Raw genomic sequence first — 24,638 nt, 5'->3', positions numbered from 1 at the left:
CAGGTGACAATAAAATTTTCCCTGATCTAACTGGAGAGGAAAACAGAAGTAAAAGACCAGAAGATAAAACAAAACAAAACAAAAGAAGTTTAAACTACATGCTTATTTATGTATCCTGTTATACCTTGAAATCATCCATGCTTCTGAGGCATCCATGTGCCTTGTTTCTATTATCACCAGTCAGTATGAAACATGATTTTTATTGTTTCTTTCTCTCCCTGTACCACAGCTATTTATCCTGGAGATGGAACGTTACTGTGTTATGAATTCCATTACATTCTACATTTGTTAGCAGATATTTTAGCTGAAGTCTACTATGTAATTGACACCATTCTGTATGGTCTGAATACCAATGAGATACAAAGAATTCCTTTTGTTTTAATTTCTAATGTGTTGGGGCGATATGATGTATTGCAAAACTTCATTGTACTTGATCTCAGTACAAATGAACAAGAAAGTCTCTTAGCAAAATCATCTTTCAACACTAAGAATGATTTTTTTTTAGTGATATCAGCTGCTATTTTATTCTAACACAATCAAGTGGTGGTTTTCTCTTCATCTCTTCATTGTTAAGATAGAAATATTAAGCTTTCTTTGTTGTAACATAGTCCTAGTAGAGTTAAACCATAAAGAGTCTTTTTTTCATTCTGGCATAAAAAAAGAGAGATAATATCAGTGAAAATCCACAACAAAAGTATCTTTTTCAGTTCTGTTTAACATGGGATTTTTTCTTTTCTTTAACTTTCTTGTATTTCAGAGATGAAAAAAACTGCTGCTAAATAGGTGATGAAGTTTATTAAAGTATTGTTCCTGTTTCTCTTGGACCCTTTGCAGTTTTAAGTACAAGATTCCCCACCATAATTCTTTATCTGAGCTTTTCTTAAACAATGCTAGATGGAAAGTGACAAGCCATCACTCAAGGCTGAAATGATTTAACAAAAAAATCTTTTAACCATAATGGCAAGCTTTCCAGACAACCTCTTCTCAAGACACTTTGAACAGCTTTAATTGTAAAGCTATACTGCTGGAAACAGACTTGGTTTACAGAAATGAAATCACAGGTTTTACACACTTTTGTTTAAACTTTTCTCCATTACATCAGTCTTAAGCCATTTTAGATCTATTGGTTTATGAAGGTGAAGAGAATTTCAAAGGGAAAAATTATAGGGAGTGACATCAGTTAAAATGGACATCATTCCAAATAATGTAAAGAATAGGTCTGTCAGAAACCTATTTCCAAAGGGAATCATCTTGGCTTCTAAAACAAAATAAAAAGGGTAGTACTTTCCATTGGTTTGTGACAAAGGTATTGGCAAATTATGTATGATGGAGAAGAGACCACATGACAAATATATCCTACTTTCAAATTTCTCCTTACATCCTCACAGTGCAGTTTGTATTTAGTCTTCCATGCTGACTTCTAGTAATGACTAAATAATGATGAGGATTTACATGCAGGCACACCAAGACTTTTTTTTGGTTAGATGGTTCTGAAGGAATCGAATTAAATAATAGCAAGCACATGGCAACAGAGATTATGTGGAACAATGTAAAAACAAAAACATGAAAAGAACAGGATTCTTGATTTTGCTTTGGTCTGTTATTCTGCTTTTCTGTAACTCCAGTATGGTGATATTCACTTAGCTGGACATGGTAGACCAAGTTTTAATTCAATGAAAATCTAAAGCCTGCAGAGATCACAGTTGGAAACTATTCTTAATTACACTTCTACAAAACAAGACTGTGATTTCTTCATATCAGCAGTTTCCAACTTTTTCACTTTATACTTTTACAATATTACTTACATTTGTATTGTAAATATAGGTTTATTTTCCTTCCTTGAATCCCTGAGTTGTACATTCCCCAAAAGACCAAGAATAAAAGGTTTAGATCAACTGAGCTTTACTATAGTTAATGTCAGAAGACGCTTTCCTGGTGGAAGAAGGAAATGGTGTAGAATGAAAAGAAAACACACATCAATGCAAATGTAAATATTTCTGCATTATTGTCTATTTGGAAGGAAAAGCACAAGAGTTTATGAGTATGATGTATGGATAAATAATTGAAACAAGGACAGAGGATGATCTCATTCAGTGTCAAGAATTTGGCAACAGGCTTTGGCTTGTGGTACTTTATTCTCTTATCTATGTGTTACATTTTCAGACAGGCGTTTTCTTACTTCCTCCCATGCTGCTTCTTATGTTACTTATAAAGATAGACAAGACTATGTAATTTTCCCCTTTTCAAATTCTGTCTTAAAACTCTGACTTCCATGATAATTAAAACATGTCATTCTTGAACTTGTATTGTGTCTTCTGTTTTTGTTTTGCCCTATCAATTCTTTGTATCTCTTTATATGGCTGTCTGTGCGTTTCTAAAGCATCCGGGGCACTGACATCTCATCTCTGTTGCATTTGGTGTGATAGCAGAAGGAAGGTAAAAAAGGAAACTGCATTAACAAAATCAATAAAAGCATTTAAAATATTTTGTTCAGTTTGAGCAGGGAGAAAAGTGCAGTTTGACAATTGTTTCTGTTACATATTGCTTTCCTATTCTGTGATACTGTGCCGCAGTCTGGGTAGACAGACATGTGCATTATTTGGTCAGCAAAACAGGAGTAAAAATTTGATCAACCAAACAGGAAAAATCTCAGCACAATTTTAAAGGCTACACTGCTAAAAATAAAAGTTTCATACTCTTTTCCTATATTCAGTTCCTTAGCTCCCTAAGGATCTGTCAAAGCACCAAAGTATGAAAATTTTCAATTAAGTGTCATGAGCTTCAAAATCAACATGCAATTACCAACTAAGGTTCATAGAGGAGTTTTGGTTTTGGTTTAGTTTTTTTCCCCACTTCATTCCAGCATTAACTACTGAAGAAATGCTGTTTGCATAAGCTTAAGAGTTTGTGTGTAAATGATACATATACAATGAGACCCAACCTACATGACTACCACACCTAATGAAGAAAATTCTGTATTTCTATTCAAAGGTTGCACCAAACCTTCTGCAGAATCAGGTCCCTCTTTTCACTAGCAACCCTATTTCTCCATCAGAAATGCAACACAAGTAATTTATATCACTGAATCAAGAATGATAAACATTGATGCTAACCCAATAAATACTGCATTACTTTCTTAAGGTTGACTGATAGTGTATTATTAACAGCTTTATTACCAGGGCAAAGTTCCACGGGCAACAGCAGTGAACTGTCAAAGATTCTCATAAAGAAATAACAATAAGCTTACATTTATAAAGCGGTTTTCATCCCAAAGGAGGCAAGAGTACTTTCCGAAGTTGATACAAAAGAAACATAACAACATCTGTTACTGACTAGAACTGATGCTGAGAGGAGAAAAAAAAAACCTTGTAAGGATGTGAAATGTGCTCCATTTACTGGCTGCAAATGAACTTGAAATAACTTTTTTAATAAAGAAAAGTTTAAGAAAACTGGTCAGTGGTAAAACAAACCATGATATCTTTGTTGGGTATTATTCCAGAAATAGTGCCACCTCATAATCACACCCTTTGCCTACATTCCAAAGTTTTTTTAAAATCAGAATTCTTGGAAGACCAGATCAATCTATCATAAAGACCCTGCAAGTAAGAATACTGCAGTCACAGATACTGATATGCAAGAAACACTCAGGAAAATCTCAAACAACTTGAGGTCTAATAGAAAGAAGAAAGGGAGAGTATCTGACTATATGTTTGGCTGCATCTGCACAAGGGTACATGAACATTTCTCTACTATGCAATACACAATCAGTTCACCCTTGGGCAAAAGTGAGGTATGGCCCAAAATGAAAGCAATTAAGAGGAAGGAATTTTTGTTGGAGATTTCTAGGCTAGAGGTGTGAGTACAATTTCTTCAGTGAATATTTCAATTTATTGTAAAAGCTAATTTTTCTTTTTTCAGTTTTTGTTGCAATGATGAATACCACTCTCCTCCCTGTATTCTGGATAGGCTTTCTTGGGAAAAATGCACATCACAGCCCTGACTACAAAAAAAGGGGAGGCTCCTGTGCAGTTCTGGAGGGGTGGCAAGAAGTCTCCTGGAAGGTGTTGATAGGCAGCAGCTACAGAAACCTAAATACAGTGATCCTAAAGGTGTATGGGGACTCATACATATCTAGGTTTATGCATGCACACAGATACACATCCACCCACATGTACATACATTCAGAATTCTCTCTATACATTTAGCACCACTTTTCACATTCATACTGCTTTTCATCCATGGATTTTGGAGCACTTTGCAGACATTAGCTAATAATCTCACAACCCAGGGTAGGTAAGGGATATTCCTGAGTGGAGTATTTATCTACTGACCTAGTGGGAATTCTGGTGTTTCTGACAAAATTCTGTCAGCTTCTAGCAGGCAGGTGAAAGCATAGAAAGAGAAACATGGGAACAAAAACCAGCCCTGCTTCATGCCTTCTTGTTGATGTAGGATCACACCAGCTGAGGTCACAAGTGGAAAAAGCATTTGAATGCCAACCACATAAAAGCCCCACAAGGGCAAACATCATAATGAGCAATGGACAGGAAAGTCAGCATGAGGCAAAGGGGCCAGTTTGATCTTCAGAGTTGTCATTCAAGAGTGTGACACTGAGATTACACAATGTCATGCAGGTAATGCAAATGTTAACAAATCACCCATCTTGAAATTTCTTAAACTCCTGCTTTTACAGCTTAAGATCAGACATGGTTTTGATACTTGTAATGTTTTTCTTTGTCAGATTCCCTAATGAATATAACAGTCTTTAGCAGGAAATCTGGACCGACCATTTGTGGCCTGTTTTCTTTATATCTTGTGGCTCACAGGTTTGCTTTTGGACACCTAATAAATCATTCACTAACATCTCAGATTTTGACAATTCCTCCTCCTTACAAACTCACTGCTAAATCAAGGACTTAAAAAAAAAAAAAAAAAAAAAAGTCTTGGTGAATTTAGAGCTCTTTTTCAAATTTTACCATTACTTATGCTGCAAGTGACATTATAAATAAAAATTCCAGAATTTTCTTTCTGTGTTTCATGGGGTTGTCATCTTTCTGTGTTTCATGGGGTTGTCACAGATTTCAACCTATGCCCTGCTACAAGAGAATTGTAGGCAAACTTTTGAACTGTGGGGAAAACTAATCCTTGTCAAACCTCATTATAACTAATTAGTGAAACCACATCGTGCTTTCATTTAGTTGGAAGGCAAGACAAAGATATTTGAAGATCATGGCAAAACACAAAGTCTGTTCCCTATGGATGACATGGGGGAACATTAGACCTGAAGTGTTAAATTCCTTGAAGACTTCTAACACCTGAAGCTATGATATTCTTTCAGCTTGTGTGAGTAAGCAAAGTGAAGGATCTAGACCAAAGCTTGTTAATAATATTTAATTATATCATGGCTGTGCAAACACAATGATCTCACTGAAGACAATGCAATTATTCTCTCTGTTGATGTAATGAAAGTAGAGTGTGACCCAAAAAGCATGCATGTGTCTTAAAAAGCCTTGGAAATTCTACTCATGAATAAGTTACAACAAACCAAACTGTCATTCCCTTCCCCAGTAAAATATTCATGTTTGGCTTTCATGGAATTCCTTCCTGACTAAGGTAAGAGAGGCTGTTCAGCTGATTTTCCTCTCAATAATACATTCTGAGGGCCTTACACTCACAGTCCTCAAGGGAAAATCGTTGCTTACATGGTGTATTTACTTAAATCAGGATTGTCTTCTGAAGGATTGGTGAATATAAAAACCACATTGAATTTCCTTTTAATATTTCATTATTTCATCTGATCACATTGAGGACAATACTGAAGACTACACAATTTTCTTTAAAACTAACATTAAATTGAATAAATTAATATATATATAATGTACGCCTTAATGAAGATATACATTAAAATGCAATAGAGGAAATAGATTCTTGTCAAAAGGAAAGTGTGCGTTTGTGTGTATGGAGACTTCATGTCTTTCTAAGAATGCTAAGTTTAAGCATTTTGCTAGTATTTTTAACTTATTTCCTTAAATTGTATATTAGCTGGAATTTCTTTCTTACTGAAATAACCAAACCCAAAAGCTATTTTATCCTTTTTAAGCAACAGAATTATATGGAAAATTCCATCCCACTGAGATGCTCCTGTGTGGCTGGACTCTGTGAAGAACAGTCATTGAGGGACTCTGCAGACCCATGCTAGTGAAATAGGCAGTTTACTGGAATTCTCAGTGGTAAAATCAGCACAGAGGAGAGCCTGTGACAGTGATCTGTCATTACCAATCAATCACACAAAAGCCTCACACCCTAAGGAAAAGACAACTATCCTGTGATCAAAGGGACATGAAGATTTAGAAATAAATGGAAGGAAAGCAGTGTAACAAAGGTAGAATTATACCTTTAACGACATGAAATTCACCTGACTGCCATTGGTTTCACTGAATGAAGTTTTAATAGATTTCAAAAGAGTGGGTGAGGATGGAGGGCACAGGATTGTCAGTGTCAGAGAGTCTGGATGCTAAAAGAGCTACAAGGCAGGAACTCTTAGGTACCACATGTTAATTGAGGCTAGTAGAGGCGGTTGGTCAAGTTTTGTTCCTACATCTACAACATCTGGAATTTCATTTCTTGAGGAATGTGAAAGGGGAATTGAGAAAACTTGTATGTGAGTGAAAACTCACCTGCAGAGAACATTTCCAGTTTTGTGTCACCTGTTTCTCTGGTTTGAATCTTTGCCTTCACAGCAGACAGAGATTTTATCCCTTTACTCAGAACAGTTAAAGAGACTACAGAAATGTTGACTTGCCTGACAAGTGCATCATGATGTGCTTAGTTCCTCCCACGAGATGGAGCAGCGGAGCTTCACCTCTTGGTGCTGCACCTTCACCCAAAGAAAATCCCCATTCCTGCAGGTGCAGGGGTTGACATTCACCTTGCATAGGTAGTCTACTGTGACATGTATCTCACACCTAATCAACTGAACTAAAATTGCACACTTTGAATGTCTCCAAACTGCTGAATCTTTCATATAAGTTAATAAATTTGGACAGGTGCTAAGAATGATACAATCTACCAGCAGACTTGTTCTCATGAACAGAAAAACCCCCATGACTGCACACAAAATGAGCATGAAATGCTCTTAAGAAAATAGAAGTGATGAAATCAACAAGGTCAGTGACAGAGGAAGGAAGGGAAATGAGACACAAGATAGACTGATTGGTTCTCTACCTCACAACTTCCAAGTCAGTATTTATATAAACTTTGATTAAGCCTCAGTTCAGGTCTGATAAAGTATCTTGGAACCAGACAAAGATCAGACATCAGACCAGCTGTTGGGAAGCAGAGGAATGCTTGAGGCACAGGGAACTCAAAACCCCTTAAGCATCTTACAATCCAAATCTCTGGTGGGCAAGAGTTCTCTGGTATTCTTTGTACGCGGCCTCACTCAAGAAGAAAAAGGTATGGATGTAACTGTGTGCACTGATGGCATGAAGAGACCTATCAAAGTGCCTCAACAAATTCAGCTCTTCCTGAGTGAAAGAGGACCAAAAGAGATTCCATCTAAACCTGTTTTCCCCAGAGCCAGATGCAAATTCCACATGGTATTAATCTGTTGAATGTCTAAATGTGTTGTGCCAACATTTGTTTTCAGCATCCATGCTGATGTTATTTGCAGAAGTGAATCTCAATCAAGTTACAATCTCAATTAGGAAAACAAAAGAAACAAGGACAAATAGGAAGGACAGGCTCACAGAAAAGAGGAAAGTATAAGTTAAAACAATTAAAGGTTGGATTAAAAAAAGGTTAGGGTGATTATATTTTGGAGCGGCATTTCCTGTTTCATTACACCTCCTTATTACAGTTTGTTTCCTTTTCAAAGTAAATGAACAGGTCCTTATTTCTCATATCTTTAAAATTTTGACTTGACATTTTTAGTAAAAGGAAAATAATACTTTAAAATCACCCAAAATAACTGGTAGTATGACTGTAGGGAGAGTGAATTGCCACCATGTCTCACCTCTGTCAAGAACCAGCTGATGAATGAGGTAAATGTGCTCTGTTCAGGGTTTTGTACTAACTCTCTTTGTTAAGATACACAGACACAGACATGAAGTCCATTGTAAGGTACATTTCATGTAAAAATATGACAACAAATCTCCAAAGAACAAGATAAAAAAAAGAGTTTTGTTCTTTGCTAAAGGTGTTGATAAGGAGATCAAGTCCTTGATGAAACAAAAAGAGGCCTTTAACTGTTTAATATCAAAAGAATGGATTTAATTATTTTTTTTTTTACTAAGAAATCAGAAGCATCTTCCATGGTTAATGAGGAAACTGAGAGTTTTTACAGAAGAGATTATGTGCACTAAAATACCTCAAAGAGTCCATGAGAGCTAACATTCTGCAAGGACAGGTGCTCTCTCGTGAAGTCACTTAAAGGGACAAATTATCACTAAAAGTTGAGAGTTAGACATATGGCAACTACCTAGTCACAAAAGAGGAGAAAATCAGCTCAACAAGAGGAAGAGAGAAAAACATTGTGATTTGAATTTGGTATAAGATTAAAGTAATTTGAGCATACTTTCAGTCCCTCACATGTATCATTTCCAGCTTTGCTGTTTTGTAAGACTATTATTTATTTTGGCTCTTGTGAGAAAATTATTCTAATTTCACTTTCCTTTAATCTGGTTTAATTAAGTGTGAATTTAATGGCTGTATAACAATAAAGCATTGATTCCTCATACATAGATGTGAAAATCTCTGAATTTGGTCACTGAGGATCTAGAAAGTGTCTGCCATCTTCCAACTCATCCTTCAAATTATCTAAGGAGCAATGGACTGCATTCTCTTCCCATTAACCTTTGCAGCTGCCTGGGCCAGATGTGGATCTATCCCTACAAACTCAAGACAAAAGTATCTTTCAGTGACTGATGGTGGTTAGGAGAAATGTCTGGCATGAAATGAGACTTTAGACTTCATAGCTAATTGTTTCCTCCTTCTTCTTGCTTTTGGGAAGCTTTTTATTTCGCTGGGGTTTTTTAATCTGATTACTACCAAGGTATTCATGGGATGCCCATGACTGCATTGGGAGTTAGAAAAGAAAGTATGGTACAAAAAAAAAAAATTGTGTTTGTTTCAAGTTTGTCCTATTTTCGTGTGTTTTCACCCTCTATTAGGTACTATTTTGCAAAAAAGCTGCAATTACTGACCAGTCCTTTTGCCCAACAGAAATTGAAGTCACTGTGCAGGAGTGTAATTTTAATGTATGTCCTGGGACTGAAAGTCCACCAAGAAAGCTACAGTTAATTTAGCAGAGCTCATAATATATACTCATTTCTTAGCCATGGGGACTTGACTTTAAACTGTCTGAGGGTCAAGCATACAGAGACTGCTACAGAATCCTTCAAAAACGTGAGCCACACCACACATCTGCCACTCCTCGCTTAAAACAATTCAGCACAGTTAGAAGCCTCCCTCTAAAAAGAAGCTGCAGATAAAGTAAACACAGCAAATGAATTACCCTTCTCCCTCTGGAGAGGTCAAGTTTGAGGTTCACTGCTGATGCAAGATGGTGAAGCTTGCACCAGTGCCCACCTGCCAGGGATTAAACAGAGAGCTACAGTCTCCAGTGCAATCAGTGCCTAGTCTTTAATGGGCTCTAAATTCAGCACCGGAAGCTCTGACAAGCCCATAATCCATTCATTAATGTGTGTTAATATGTGCCCTGTGGAGCTGTCCTAACTTAAAAACAAAAGGCAAGGCATTCACATATGTTATTTGGAAAAGGTTGGAACAGGGAACCCTTAGCGCCATGGAGAGAGGAACGATTGCAAAAGGGTTTTATTGCACGTCTCCCAGCAGGATGTTTAGAAAATAAAGATCCAACACATGCTGCATCAATAAAGCAATTCCTCCTTGGCCAGATCCAGACAGTGCTATGCAATTGTTCCCTTGACTTATTTCAAATGAAGAAACGTGTTTTCTTGTGTGCATCAAGCAGGTGTGCACAGGTTCAAAGCTGTGATCCTGAGTACGTCTGGTTTGGGGAGAGCCAAGACATGAAGAAGGTCAACAGTCAGAAAGTGAAATGCTAAGGCCCTGTCTTCCTTCAGCCTTATGAGTCATGAAAATTGACCTAGCACTGTGCAAATTTGGCAGGTGTCTCATTCCAAAAAAATGTTGAAGACATGTAAAAACTCTTCCCCAAAATGTGTGGTCCCTTCTTATTGCTGGCAGTTTGGTCTGGTCGCTGATACAGAACATGGATTAGAGTTACAGCTGAATGATAATTCAAATCTTCAAAATTTTAAGGACCTTGAAAGAACCAGCATAGGTGCAAATAAAATTGAATAAAATAACAGTCAAACAGGAACCAGCTTATATCCATCTCCTTGTCTCTAAAGTTGAGAAATTTATAAATATATTATTATGCTCTAATATTGTTGTGATAGTTTGATTATGGTTTAATTAAATTTAACATTTATTTGCATCAAAAAGTAAAAAAGAAAAAAATTACTTTTAAATAATTATTTCAATTATAAACAATTTGCATAAACACTCTTTCTCTTTGTCCATATAATGGGGACAGCTTTCCTAACATTATTTAAAGAAAGACTGCTGATCTTGCTAAAATTAGATTCACTACAGATTATGAAAGAGGAAGTTCGATAAGAACTTCTGAGCACTAATGAATTTTACAACATTTGGATCCTTTCTATCATTTTTTTCCCAGTTTTGAATATTATCTTCCAAAATAGAACATTACTTGTTATGGCATTTTCTCTACCCTTAAATAAAATTATTCAGCAAGCAGTATTGAGAAAAATACATTAGGAGGACCTTGGAAACTGCATGAAATTCTTTTTATGAAAAGAATGGTGCCAACTGAAAATGTCATTATTCTTTTGGATTCTTATACCTCAATTTTAAATTATTCCGGGATTTACTCTATCATCCTACTTTGTAGTGATAAAACTTAAGTACTGTCTACAAAATTTCATGAAAAAACACTTCAGAAAGCCTAAGAAATCATGTTGGTGGTAGTCCATAATATTTAGGGTCTGTTTAACTCAGAGGCCACAGTGGTTTCATATCTATTTTCTCTCTGACTAGCCTGGTTGCCACAAATTCTCAGGCCCAAAACTACCATCAAAATGAAAAAAAAAAAAAAAAACAAAAAAACAAAAACCGACTGTGATTCTGTACAAGGTATAAACTAGGAATTACTACATAAAACACTTCCAGGAGACTATTCAGGAAATAACCAAATGCAAGAGCAGTTTGTCTCTCTCTCAACACTGACTATAAAGGGAATGTGGGGTAGCTGATATCCTACACTAGGTTTTCATGGATGTTCCTAGCTTCATGCAGAATTCCTTTTGGAGGACACACCTTGGAGGTGCTTCTGCAATGACAGAGAAGAATCTGCTTTATTTTCACTGTGTTCATCTGAATATCTTGTACTAAGGAGCAATAAATACATCATTCAATTTTTTTCACCTAAAGCAAATAGTAGATTACTCTAGTATTGCATTTTAGATTGTAGCCCATAACTGAACCTTAAAAAGTTCAATCCTTTCTTTGCTTCCCCTCTTTTTGATGTCTCTATATCAAATTAACTGGAAAGAGTAGCTGTGATGTAGATATCTTTCCACACCTACTGTGGTGAAGACAGATGCAAAGAGACCATTCATATTCTGTGCAATCTTGTGCTTTTTGACTGTCTCTCTCTACTCTGATGGACCAGCAGACCTACTGCTGCTTCTGCAATACTTCTGATCTGTCAGGATAATTTAAAGGATTTCTTTGTCTTTATGTCTTCAGGTTTTTTTCTTAATTTTCTTCTACATCTTAGGTTTCAAACCTTACATTCTTTTATGTTAATTCTATTTCTCCTGGCTTTCTAGGATTTAAACTGTGATACGTAACATCTCATTCTTGCACACATAATTTACCTATTTTATCCCTTTTTGTTTCCTTTCAATGCACTCCATTTTTTTTTTTTTGAGAAATATAGGGATCCCATATTTCCTGAATAAATTCCATTACAATTTTCTGGATTTTAATTTCCTGAATTTCTCCTTAAATTACTGTTTACAAATATCCTCTTTTTGAATGTTGGTGTCATAAACCTGACTCTTCATTTCATGCCACTACAGCACAAATCAAATATTCAGTATTTACAACAAACCAAGCCATCTTACAGTCTATATTGAACAAAACTCTATATCTTGTGCCAGATTTAAGTCCAGATTAGTTTTCTCCTTACATTCAGAGTCCAATGATCAATCAAAATCATAGTTGATTATTCTACTCATGTTCTGTTCTTACTTTGTAATTAATCCAAACATGCCTCATGCTCATGAGGAATAAATTTGTAATATAAAGAAGATTCATCTTCAGGCAAATTTTAAAGTGCAAGAATCTAAGATTTACCTCTTCTGCTACCAAAAAATACAACAAATGAGATAATGTCTAGGGCAGGTATGACCCAAGTTATTTAAGGCTTTGATGACCAAACCAATAGAAAAAATGAAATTATTGTAGGAGCACCCAGGTGTTGTGTCACAGATGAATACTGTAGATGCTCTATTGTTTCTGCAGTCTTGACTCACCAAAACAAATGAATTAAATTGAAAGCAACCAGCAGCTTTGTTTTTCCAACTAAAGAACAGTTTACAAACCTATTTTAAGGGTAAGGTGAAAACTTCAGTAATAAATCAAGTGTAAATATATTTGAAGAATTGGGTGGTCTAAAACATCTCTCTTCCATTTTTAAAAGTAACACATACACCTGAGTCCCCTTGTGCAGCTGTGTCATCTGTATCACCACTGCTGGGGGACCATTGAGGGTCTCTTTGCCCTGTGCAGAAATGGATACACAGTGTCAGAATAGAAGAAGTGGCATTGAATTGCTCTACAGTCTGCATTTACGTCTGCATAAAATGTGTGCAAAAAGCCCACTAAATTAACTCAGTAACTATTTTACGCTGCCTGCAATGCATAGAAATCTTAGGTGTCTAATGACAGATCCATAATTATTAAGGTTTACTGGAAAATAATTTGATTTAATTTGCCAAGCATGGTATTAGTTAAAATTAATCAGTTTAATCCTGCTCAAGTATTTCTCACCAAAATTACACTCCAATGCCAATACTCCTCAGAATAACTGTCTTGATAATGAGGCTTTCTTTCAGTGGTCTAGGAGGATATATTTGGTGCTATAAATATTTATAAATAAACATGATTTATTTTCTTGACATTCTTTGAAGTTGTTTGCCTTCTCTAAGCATCAATGCATCAAGGGAAAAAAATGGCTGAATGTCATTTTAGGAAGCAAACTGTTAAAGGATGACCCTTATTAGTATTAACCATAGAATTATTTTGATCTCCAAGCACTGTGCCATAAAAAGTCAATCAAATAAAAATACTTAGCCAGCTCTTAGACATCAAAACCATTGTATTTTCTTTTGTGGCATACCTTCCTGAAAGGCTCTGTTTACAATGGAAGATGGCACAATAATAGAGACTGTTATAAAAATGCAAACAAATAATAATAATAACAATAATAATAATTTTTAAAAAATCCTTTCTCTTAACAAGGAAAATATATGCCAAACTGCATTACTTATATATCAACAAGAAATAATTCTTTCCTGACAGAATGAACAGATTCAAGAATTCTGTGGAAAGGAATGGGATATTTCACTGAAATCTGAATAATTATTTTTGTGACACACATCAACTTTTTAAAATTATTCAATTTGTTTGTGCTGAACTCTGAAATCTGTCCTGAGCAGGTGAACAGAGGAAAAAAGTGCCTTTGGCGGCTCACATTTACTTTTCATTTCTGTTCTAGTGAATTCACCTTTACCATTTAGAGGACGATTGGTTTCACAGCCCAGCTATTTTTTCAATATTGATGCCAACTAGTGCTAATTGTGAAAGGTGTTTTTAATGATATAAACTTCTGTCTATTAAGAAATAGAATGAGACCACTAAAACAGTGCACTGTTCAGTGTACACATGGGAAAAATTCAGTCACTATTGACTGGACTGGAGTGCTGGCTGAAGAAGAAAAGCTACATTTTCATGTTATTAATTTAAATTGTTTATTTATTTGTCTATATAGATATCTATTAACAGCTCATCAGACCATATACATTGGAAGATTTCAAAGTAAAAATGTGTTAAACTATTTATGTTGAGCATCCAAATAGTTTACCTGGGTATCTATTTTGCAGAAATTCTATTTCAAAGAAGAGGAAGTGAAGTATGGGGCAAATAAATAATTTTCTTGAAGGCTGTGGGAAAGCCATTGATACAGTCTTTAAATTGAATACCAATCTCCAAAGCATCCATCCTTGCTTGTAGGATTATTTTGCTAGTTTAGAGAAACTAATTAAAACTAGTTAAAAAAGCAAGAGAGTATTTTTCAAACAAGATAAAAATACTGTCCAAGAATGCATCACTGTCTGTGACAGAGGTTTGATACGGAAAGTGAATATGCTTAATTCCATATTCTATATTGTTGAACAGTGGTATCACACAAAATGTATCTAAAAATTACAGATATAAAATGATTAAAGTTTGAACAATGTAAGAAAAATGTCACAGTTAAAATTATACGTTTCTGTGATTTCAGTGAAATTGCTTTATTTGATGGTAGAGTTTTTGTTCCAATTAACAATCTGTTTTTTTCAGAACTGAAAATTTAGGTTGAAATACTGGAAGCACACCTAGAAGGGTAAAGGGACTCTTTTGTCAATGAAAATACTTTAAAATAACTGTTTTGAAAAGAAAGACAAAATGTGAATCAGTGTTTAACCCAATATCTAATTTTACTCTAAATAATAGAAATAAAAAGTACAAACAAGCTTAAAATCTAGATGGGACCTCAGTGAGTTTTTTTCAGCCACCATCCATTTTTCAGCCTCCTCACTGATTTTCTCTGCTGTGCATCACCACTCCTGACAAATTTGGAGTGGCTGAAAGAAGTTGAAAGGAGCTGAGCCACAAAGCAGAAAACCACACTCTTTGTCATGACTAGCATTTCCTTGTAAATTCCTCTCTAAACACTCTTTCCTCCTCCCACCCCGCTACTTTCCCTTTGGGGCTACCATTTCTCAGCTTGAGATAAGACTGTGAAGGGTGGACTGAAGGCAGGAAAAAAACCCAATGAAGTGGCCCCCAATTCAGCACACTGAGCAACCAGTGATGTGACCAGGTGGATCTACCTCAAAAATCCTGTCTAGAGTGTCCTGCACATCCTCCCCACAAATTCTGCTGTGATCTGAATCACAGAATCATAGAATATCCTGAGTTGGAAGGAACTCACAAGAACTGAGGTGTCCAACTCCAAATCTGAATGCAGATATGTCTTGTACAAGTAATAGCAGGATTTGAAAAAAAAACCAAAATTTGAAAATCAGCAGAGTCATTTTGGGAACATCTGCTGACAAGCTGGGAAATTTCAAAATTATTTTTACCACTGCTGAGTTTTAATTTTGCTCAGGTAACTTAAGACCTTCAAAAAATCTATTAACTGGGAGACTGAATGAAGGATCTAAATTAGATGAGATGGATTACATCCTGGAAGTACTGATTTCCAGACTATGTAGAGAATCTAATTAATTATCTTAGACAAAATTTCGTCTGCAAAGACCTAATGTGATAATTCCTGCATTAAGTGATATGCTCAAGAGTACATAGGAAGATTTTAATAGGACTGGAAATATTTTTCAGATTTGAAGTGAAAAGCCAAACTATAAGTTGGGCCTGACCTATGCCTGCTGCTTTCCTTCCATCAGTATCAATGGCTGATACATTGCACAGTCCCACATGGTTCAGAGAGCAATGGATTCCTAAAGTAGAATGAAGCCAACAATGCTGCAAAAGCTGAAGTCTGCTAAATCAGCAAAAAATGTTAGATTGAAGAATTTAGATAAAAAGGTTTCCTAAATCTTGAGGATCAACCATGACCAGCTGGGAGAAAGGACTTGATTGCCATTTAAAACTTATTATACACCTTTATATTAAGGGCCTATAAGAAGAGAACATTCTGTCTTTAATACAGCAGTAGATAAGATTACCTCAACAGGATTACAGGTATATTATGAGATTTATGTGTTACTCATTGCTGGATTATGTTTCAGAGAGTTTGAAGCATAAAAACAAGAAAGACAATTTTTTGAAGGCCCGCATTTAATTATAGATTTATCCAATAACCTATTATTGAACTGGGCTCTGTCCCATAGATTATACCTAACTGTGCAATTTTTCGTTGGATTTAGTTTTAAAGGCTAACCAAACGTTTTGGAAATGAAAGCAGGAGACTGTCAACAAAATGCTCAGATTTTACCATCAAAGTCTTTAGCGAAACATAAATCTCAGACAGGTGGTTTGCTGATTATCCTTTGTAATATTCTTTATTTGCTGAGCGTTCCAACAAGAATTTCAGGCATTTTAACAGAATCTTCAAAAGAAATTTAACAACCCTATCTAAATCTCTCCAGAAAGACTGGAAGTATTAATTTTATTAATTTTAGGTAGCTCATATCTATAACTCATGTGCCCTTAAAATAGAGGAAAAAAATACAGAAACTTGATTTTTCTTGTAACCCACCAGACATGAAAATACAAGACACCTGAGAAAATTGACCATAGTATTGCACAGGTCAAACTTACTGTTAATAAATGAGAAACAATGAAAATAATAAACAACTCCTTTGTAGTATATAATACAGTAGCATTAAAACTCAAGAGTGGACAAAGAATCAATGAGAAATACACCACTAACTTAGTCACTTCATCTTCTTAATTAAAACAATTTCCCAGTTTAGCGCCAAGGTAAATAACAGAACTGCAGTTGTTGGGTAGTGGACAATTCAGCAAAAATCTGCCACTATAAAATTCAAATCTGTTTGAATATTTGCAAAACTTCAATCTAAATAAAATATTTCTGAGAACATTGAAAACTCACTCTCCTTTCACAGGTTTCCAGAACATTGACCCAGTGCAATCCAGAAATTACAAGTTTGCATGTTTGTCTTCTGTATAAGAGAAAGTAAGAGGCCTGCAGGAATATCTGGAATATTCTGTCTTCTTTCCCAGCTGGGAGGAAAATACAGAATGAAGCATCATCACTAAATTGTCATCCTCATCCAGTCTGAAAAAAGGTGTAGTAGAAATGTGGCTTGCATGAGGTAACGTCTCTCAGATTCACTCACTCTCAGGTCAGGTATGTACTGACACAGCAACCTCCCAGAAGTCTGTTCGGATCATACCTTGAAGCCAGGGCTCCCAGATGTGAATATGCCACTTCAATGTGTTTCAATGACTGAACTGGAAATTTTATCAAAACCCAGTGGTGCTTCTTACAATGACAGATAAAACTACAGTTTGCCAAGGGACACAGAAAAAAGGGAAGCTGAAATAATGTGGCTCTTCTGTCAGAAACTCTTCCTTTAAACTTAAGATAAATTTGCCATGGCACAACAGGATGAGCACATGTGAATAGATTGATAGCATCAGCAGAATAATATGTAAATGCTTCAGTCCTTCTGGGATCTTGAGTAATAAAAAGAAAGAGTTTCATGCCCTGAACTTTTTCATGATTAAGGAATGCTCTGTTTGCTCTTGTACATTGTATGCACTAGTTTATTTAGCCAAAGTTTGTTTGTTTTTTCCTCTGTTCCTGAGAGGTCACATCTGTAAGAATAGATGAGATTACAGATCCCTATTACACTTAGGCAATTTCTTTTGGTGTATCTTGCTGGGACAATAATAAAGCCCCCTCTTGAGCACAGTAAAGATCTATTATAATATTCAATGATAAAATGTTCTTCCATGTGTTGTTACTTGTTTTTTGTTTTGGGAAGTTATATTCTAATGTCTAAAATAACCCTACAGGGTTCACAAGTAAAAAGATTACTCAGTCCCTAAACTTTTGCTCTCTGCTATTGTAAAATTCCCTTCTGAATATTGTTTATCCTTTGTAGAAACTCTCTCATGCTGCAAAGTTCACTCATAGCTTCTAAATTATTTGATCCAGAGATGTAATGTAAGAGCATACACATTTTCAATAGAGTTTGTATTGAGTTCCCAAGACTTTAAACAAATTCATAGTCATAATTTGAAATTGCATCCAAACCTGAAAAATGTCTAGGTCCCAGTTTGTATTAATGCTGCCAAGTGTGTCAGAAGTGCTTTGAGAGCAACTTGTTTTGAGGTATATCTATTTCCAAAAAATAGATTTTGGATTGATAGCTCTCAAGACATTTCCTAGAGCACAAACCCAATAACACACTCCTTTTGACCCAGACATAAATAAAAAATTGTGTTCAAATGCACCATTAAATACAGCCCCTTTGCCATGGCTAACTGCAGAGATAGTTTTTTTTGCTCGTTTCAGCAAAAGAAAATACTTGGAGTGGTTCCTACTCTTTTTCCTGTACCTTCATTTTGCTGAAAGCAGCACTGTGAGCTAAGGATGTGAAATGGTCACATGTGACAGGCTGAATGTCAGTGTCAAAGCACGGAGCCTGACCTGGGCTTGCAAAGGGAGGCTCATTACAGGCACACTCAGGCAGCCTTTCAATCTCCGGCATCGCTTCACTCAATCCTTAGTTCAAACCAGAATAAGCAAATACCTCTCCAACAGCCTCCCCTGAGTCACTCTGCAGGGCTGAAGTGTTAAACTGTGCAGCTCTGTTTTGAGTTTGTTCAGTATTTGTTTAACCTGCAATGCCAGAAACACTGTAAATCCCTCGTTCCATTTCGCATGTCCCTTTTCATTTACTAAACCTTCCAAAGGTCAGAGCATGCACACCCCTCCCTGAAAGGGCTGCCCCTTCTTACACTGCACATCCAGGGCAGGAGATGGCATGAGATGTGGGAACAGCAAAAGCCATCAGGAAAGACAGATTGGAAGAATAGCCAAGACTAACACACCTGCTGAAATATGTGTTCCGGTTATTTTTTCAGTAGCACACCCACTGAAAATACCAAAAACATGTTTGACATCATCCTTTCGACCTAGGTGTTACAATAGCACTGCATCACAGGAAATGATAGTTGCAGCAATTAAGCCCAAAATGGCAGGAAATTAGTCAAGCATGATATCTGAAAGATTATTATCTGCAATAATCTGGTTTCTGTAGGTGGATGAAGAAGTCAGGCTATCAGTTTTCCGGGAAACTCTATTTACTTTGTGAGTAACTCAGCTCAGTATGGGAACCTCCATTTGGGAAGGATGGCTCTAAACCCTCTGAATCCACATCAGACACCGAATATCAGCTCTTCATGGGAACAGGAATCCCACAGGAAGCTTCTGTGGTGCTATTTGTATCTCAGTAGAAAAAATTGGGGGTGTAAATGTTAAATAATACCTGTGGTTCAAAATCCCTAAAGCAAAATCTTTGTTGTAGGGCCTTCTGCAAGCTTCAGGTCCTAGGACCCTTGCAAAACCAACCAAAAAACCTCACTTATTTTCTGTGATAGCCGTTGTCTACACAGTTTATATCTATGAGAGTAGAATAAAATAGAAATATCTATAGCTGAAAAATTAACTAGTTTTTAAACTTTAGAACCTTTTTTAAGTGTTTATTGGATAAAGAAAATATTACCAAGAATCAAATCTTCCAGATACAAAATCTTCCCAGAACAAAATAAACCAACATTACTCACCAATGGGAATTATAGAATCTTTTGCAAGTATGCTTTACATTAGAGTAACTAAGTGGAGAATCAGTCCCTTGAATTCTGATATAAACAGTGCTTTAAAGTGTACACTACTAGGAAATTAGAAGTCAACAGAAGGATTTGCCTAGAAGCTGTTTGTTCTTAGAACAGCTTTCAGAGACAGACAGAAGCCTCATACATAGCAATGGATGAATAGTAAAGTAACATTTTGTTTTGTTAAAATTTACCTTGTCACAGTGTTTAGAGATTTGTTCCAGATTATTTGGTAATAAATCTAGGAATTCCATTTTGGGAACAAAAGTAATCTTCAGATGAGATAAAGTATATATGCACATTTGCAAAACTAGATTTCTGGAACTCTTCTTTAGGACTACTTCATTTTTCACAAGATGTTGTTAATACAATGTGGTTACTCGGCTAGACTTTAGTGTCTTTGTTTCAAAATAATGGACTGCTCAGACATTTTATTCTGTATACCTTTCTGATAACACACTTTCCATAAAGCAGAATCTTCTCTGTCAAGGAAAAGATTTCTGTGACCAGAATCAACTCAAGAGGAAAGAGGAACTAAAAAAAATCATAGAAATCCTTTGCTTGATGAGGCTACTGTAAGATAATAAAGAAAGGAATATAAATATTTCAGTCCCAAAGTTTTTCATAGTCTGTTTTAGACTGCAGTACTTTAAGAACTTCATGGTAACTCAATTATCTCTGACATTTCATATCTGCTTTTTAAACAGAATGGGAGGAAGGCAGCTCTGTCCTGGGCTGCATCACAAAAAGCATAAGAAGTTAAGGGAGGTGAGGCACTCTCCTACATTCCTACAGTGACTCTACCCCTCTTCTCTGCTCTGGGGAGACCCCTGGAGCGCTGTGTCCAGTTCTGGGGTCCTCAGCACAGGAGGGATGTTAATGTGCTGAAGCAAGTCCAGAAGAGGCCAACGAGTTAATCAGAGGGCTGGAGCACCTCTCTCATGAGGAAAGGCTGAGAGAATTTCTATTTTTCAGCCTGGAGAATAGAAAGTTCCAGGAAGACCTTATTACAAGAAAGATTGGACAGTCTTTTTAGCAGGGCTTGTTGTGATAGGACAAGGAGTGATGGTTTTAAGTTAAAGAAGGATCGATTCAGATAACATAAAGAAAGACTTTTTTTACAATGAGCTGGTGAAATACTGGAGGCAGTTTTCCAGGGAGGTGGTAGATGCCCCAGCCCAGGCAACAGTCCAGGTCAGGCTGGACTGGGATCTGAGCAATCTGGTCCAGTGGAAGGTGGTCCTGCTCATTGCAGGGGTGTTGGACTGGATGGACTTCAAAGGTCTCTTCCAATCCAGACTACTATGTGATTCTGTGAACAGTGGAAACCTGAACTAGCTTTTATAAACTAAAAACCAGAAAAGGTCACTTTTCTGGCTGGTTTTAGGGTTCCTCTCACCATTCATTCACTAGGTTTTCATCAAAGGTCAAGGTATCCTTATTTCTTTTTGTGATGTTAGATAAGTATCTTTTAGTTTCTCAGTCTCAATTTCTTATATAAAAAATTATGTTTCATACATTTGATTTTTATACCTATTTAAATTTAGTTTCTGGGACAGAGCATCCACATTTTTGTAAGCATGAAGGGCAAAATGACTCCAACTTGAAAATGTTCCCAAAAAGTAGCAGCCTCTAAATGAATTATATTTTAAAATAAATTGCTTATTAATGAACTAAGTATCTAATTATGTGGGTATTCAGCATCCTCTTTGGCTTAATATAGAGTATCAAAATAGATAGAATGCAAAAAAAATCAAAATAAAGGTCACATTAAGAATGAAATCTAAAACACCAAAGTGGTCACTTCAAGTATTCAGGCAAATATATTTGAAAAAATACCACAGTGCATAGGTTCATACAAAAGCATCATGCAGTTGTTAAACAAAACAACATGGAACTTTAGAGGAAAAAATGCATTTTATTCTGCAAAATAGTTCACAGATATTTTCCTGATATTTTATGCAACTTAATCCTTTTTATAACTCCTTCAATACTATGTATAGTTTTGGAAGTGTGCAGGGCAATTGTGAGACAGCTTCCACATCTGCTTGAGCCTAAAAAGTTTCCTGCTCATTCATCCCTGTTAAATAAGGAATGATTCCTTGGATTTCTGAAGAGGAGCCTGTCCCTTAGCAAATTTCTTTTTTACTAATTGTTTAAACATGCATCCTAAAAAGCTGGTGAGAGCACAACACTTGCTTAAATCCTTGCAAGAGTAATCAGCAGAGGAAGAGATTTAGGTATAATGTAAGTGTCTATTAGGCTGCAGAGATTTCCCCAGACTTTGTCTTAAAATCCCTTTGCTGTGAACAGAAGTTTAATTTACTTCCAACAGCTGAGGATGCCCTGTTGTTTTCTATCCCAAATTAATTTTGATTCACAGGATTCTGTTTAGTGTATTTCTACCCAGACACAACCTCATGTACCAGGGCAAGATGGAACAAGGGTTAGAGAGGTACGGGTCTAGGAGGTTGAAGTTTGAATGATTCCAAAGTAATCTGATACAAAATTGTGTAATAAAAGTTAGGGGAAGAAAAAAAAAAAAAAAAGCTGGCACTGGTTAAAAAAAAATTACTAAAGCATAGAACTAATCTTGGAATCATGCTAACAATTTCTATTTTATCTGGCTCTGAAAAGCTCCACAGTCAAAATAAACCTGAAGCAAATCTAAGCAGACCCCCAAAATCTGATTCTCCTCAAAAGGAATGAGACACTTCCTTACTGCTCCTTTTTATCAATATCATGTCCACTCGCCCTGCTATATGAGACAAAATACTTTGGTGCAGTAATTACAATTATAATTTTGGTCTAGGAAAAAGAGTCAGAAGCTGAAGGACGAGACCCTTTCAATGTCTTCAAGAAAAAGAACAGAGCAGATTAAGGGAAATCTGGATACTGTGAATATATTTTCAAAAACCCTACTCTGCTGGAGTGACTGTAATATGGAAAGCATAAGGAGACTGCTATAGTGCAAATGAGCCCTCAGTGCTGCTTAAATTGAAGCTGGACTTACTGTTTACTCTGGCAATATCCCTGGAACAGAAAGGGACAGTAAAGGCACAAAGCCATTGTAGTCTTTGCACTTCCAGACTTGGAAACTCTTTCGTTTAGCATTACAGCCTAAAATCACACCTAGGTGTGTTGGAGTGAGGGAAGGTATGGAGAGGAGAAACCAGAAAAGGAATTCATACATGCAATTGGACAAGCAGTGACTGATAAGGAAGCTGAATCTAAAGGCAAAAGATTGTTTGAAAATGCAGCTTTAAAGTTTAAAAACTTTGCATGACCTCTAGTCAACTCTTTATTCCTCCAAATAAACAAATAAGTAAAACTTCTAAAAACTGCCTTAGGTAAGATTTCAGGCCAAAAATAGCACATAAATGTTGTATAGTGGCTTTGGTTTTAATGCTCTCAATTAAAGTAGTTGTAAAAATACATTTACATATGTTTAGTAATTAATGCCATAAAGTATTCACACACAGACAATGGTGGGACAGTAATTATGTCTCTACCAGTCTGTCTGTGCAATTATTCTTACCATATGACCTTTCTTCTTTTTTTTTTCTCAACAATCAAAAGTTATGCTTTTAATCGTTCCAATTACAACTTATTATGCCAAGATTTTCCAATAGTTGAAGTAATTATCCAGTACTCCGTTCTGATACACTAAATTATTTTGTTGAGATTGCTGTACATATGAATCAAATTATATGAGCTGCTGCCTTCTGTTTCTATGCTGGTTGATAAAGAAGATTGAAATAGACCCTCATTTCAGTTTAATTCCCTATTTTTTACACCATGCTGCCCCTAGTATTGTGTGGTTTACTTAAAATATCTTTCTTGGCAAATAGAATTCTCTCAGAAGACCAGATTATAAAGGTCTATATATAGAAAGAAGCACACCAAAATCTAACACAAAACTTCCTATGTGAAAAGCAGATTGAAAGTTTTTTGGTATTTCACATGTATGTTTAGTACAGCCCATGCTAGACTTAAAATATTTAGTAAAAACGAACATGCTACTAAGAAATGTGACATAATTATTGCTTTTCCATCACCTTGTGTTGCTATGCATTAATTATTTAGTGTAAAATATCTTATTGGAATGCAACATTCATCACTTCAGAGCTGTGGTCTTATAGATGATCTCCAGGGACATATTTTCTACTAGTGTCTAATCCCATTCCTCCTCACTGGAAGGAGCTGCTCCAACATAGGTTTTTGTCAGCTGCAACAGACATATGATATTAAACCTCTTTTCTTTGACTAAAAGGTTTTATTGCAATTCTGACTGGATTTAGCTGAGATGGAAAGTAATCAAGCTACTGTAGCAAATTCAAAACTGTGCCTAGCATGGAAGTATTAATATCCACTGTAGCAATGCAGAAACTCTTTTGCTTTATCCTTTAAATCATCCAATTCTTTTTTGGCTTGTGCTGGTGAGAGTTTTCCTGGCTCTTTATGGATCATTTAAGAGGAAATGTTGAATTCTACTGGAGTCTGGAGCCAGAGTATTTTGGCTCTGTGCTCTTGAGCTGCAGGAAGGGAGATTCATTGCCACAGCCTTAGCATGAGCCCATCTCCTTGGCGTCAAGCACCTTCCGTGTGTTCCTGCAGGCTGTGCTGCCACCCGCACTTCTCCCAGCCTGCCGGGTGCCCCTCCACTGCTGAGATTAATTGATTTGAAAATACAGTCTGTCTGCAAAAACCAGACGACCACTATTCCTGACACAAGCTCTGAACTGCCGACTCATTTTGCGTTTCAAGCTTAGCAGGAGTGTTCCATGCTCTATGGCAGCAGCAGAGTTGAACATCAGGAGATGACTACTGCATTGCATCCATGATTGCTATGGCAGTACTGCTGTGGAAATACATTATGAAAATAGCAATAATATATATTTCAAAGGAAA

General features: G+C 36.2%; 1 long non-coding RNA gene across 1 annotated transcript; it reads left to right on the top strand.

The window, feature by feature from the left end:
• The first annotated feature begins 3,595 nt into the window (after positions 1-3,595).
• LOC135301234 (uncharacterized) lies at positions 3,596-6,289 on the top strand. The gene is made up of 3 exons (XR_010362968.1): positions 3,596-3,730; positions 4,453-4,634; positions 6,101-6,289. It is a non-coding gene; the product is annotated as an uncharacterized LOC135301234 (long non-coding RNA).
• Positions 6,290-24,638: the final 18,349 nt, after the last annotated feature.

This window comes from Passer domesticus, chromosome 5, assembly GCF_036417665.1.
Source record: "Passer domesticus isolate bPasDom1 chromosome 5, bPasDom1.hap1, whole genome shotgun sequence".
Classification (NCBI taxonomy): domain Eukaryota; kingdom Metazoa; phylum Chordata; class Aves; order Passeriformes; family Passeridae; genus Passer; species Passer domesticus.
Note: the sequence above shows the minus strand (reverse complement) of the source record. Positions and strands in the feature narration are given on the sequence as shown.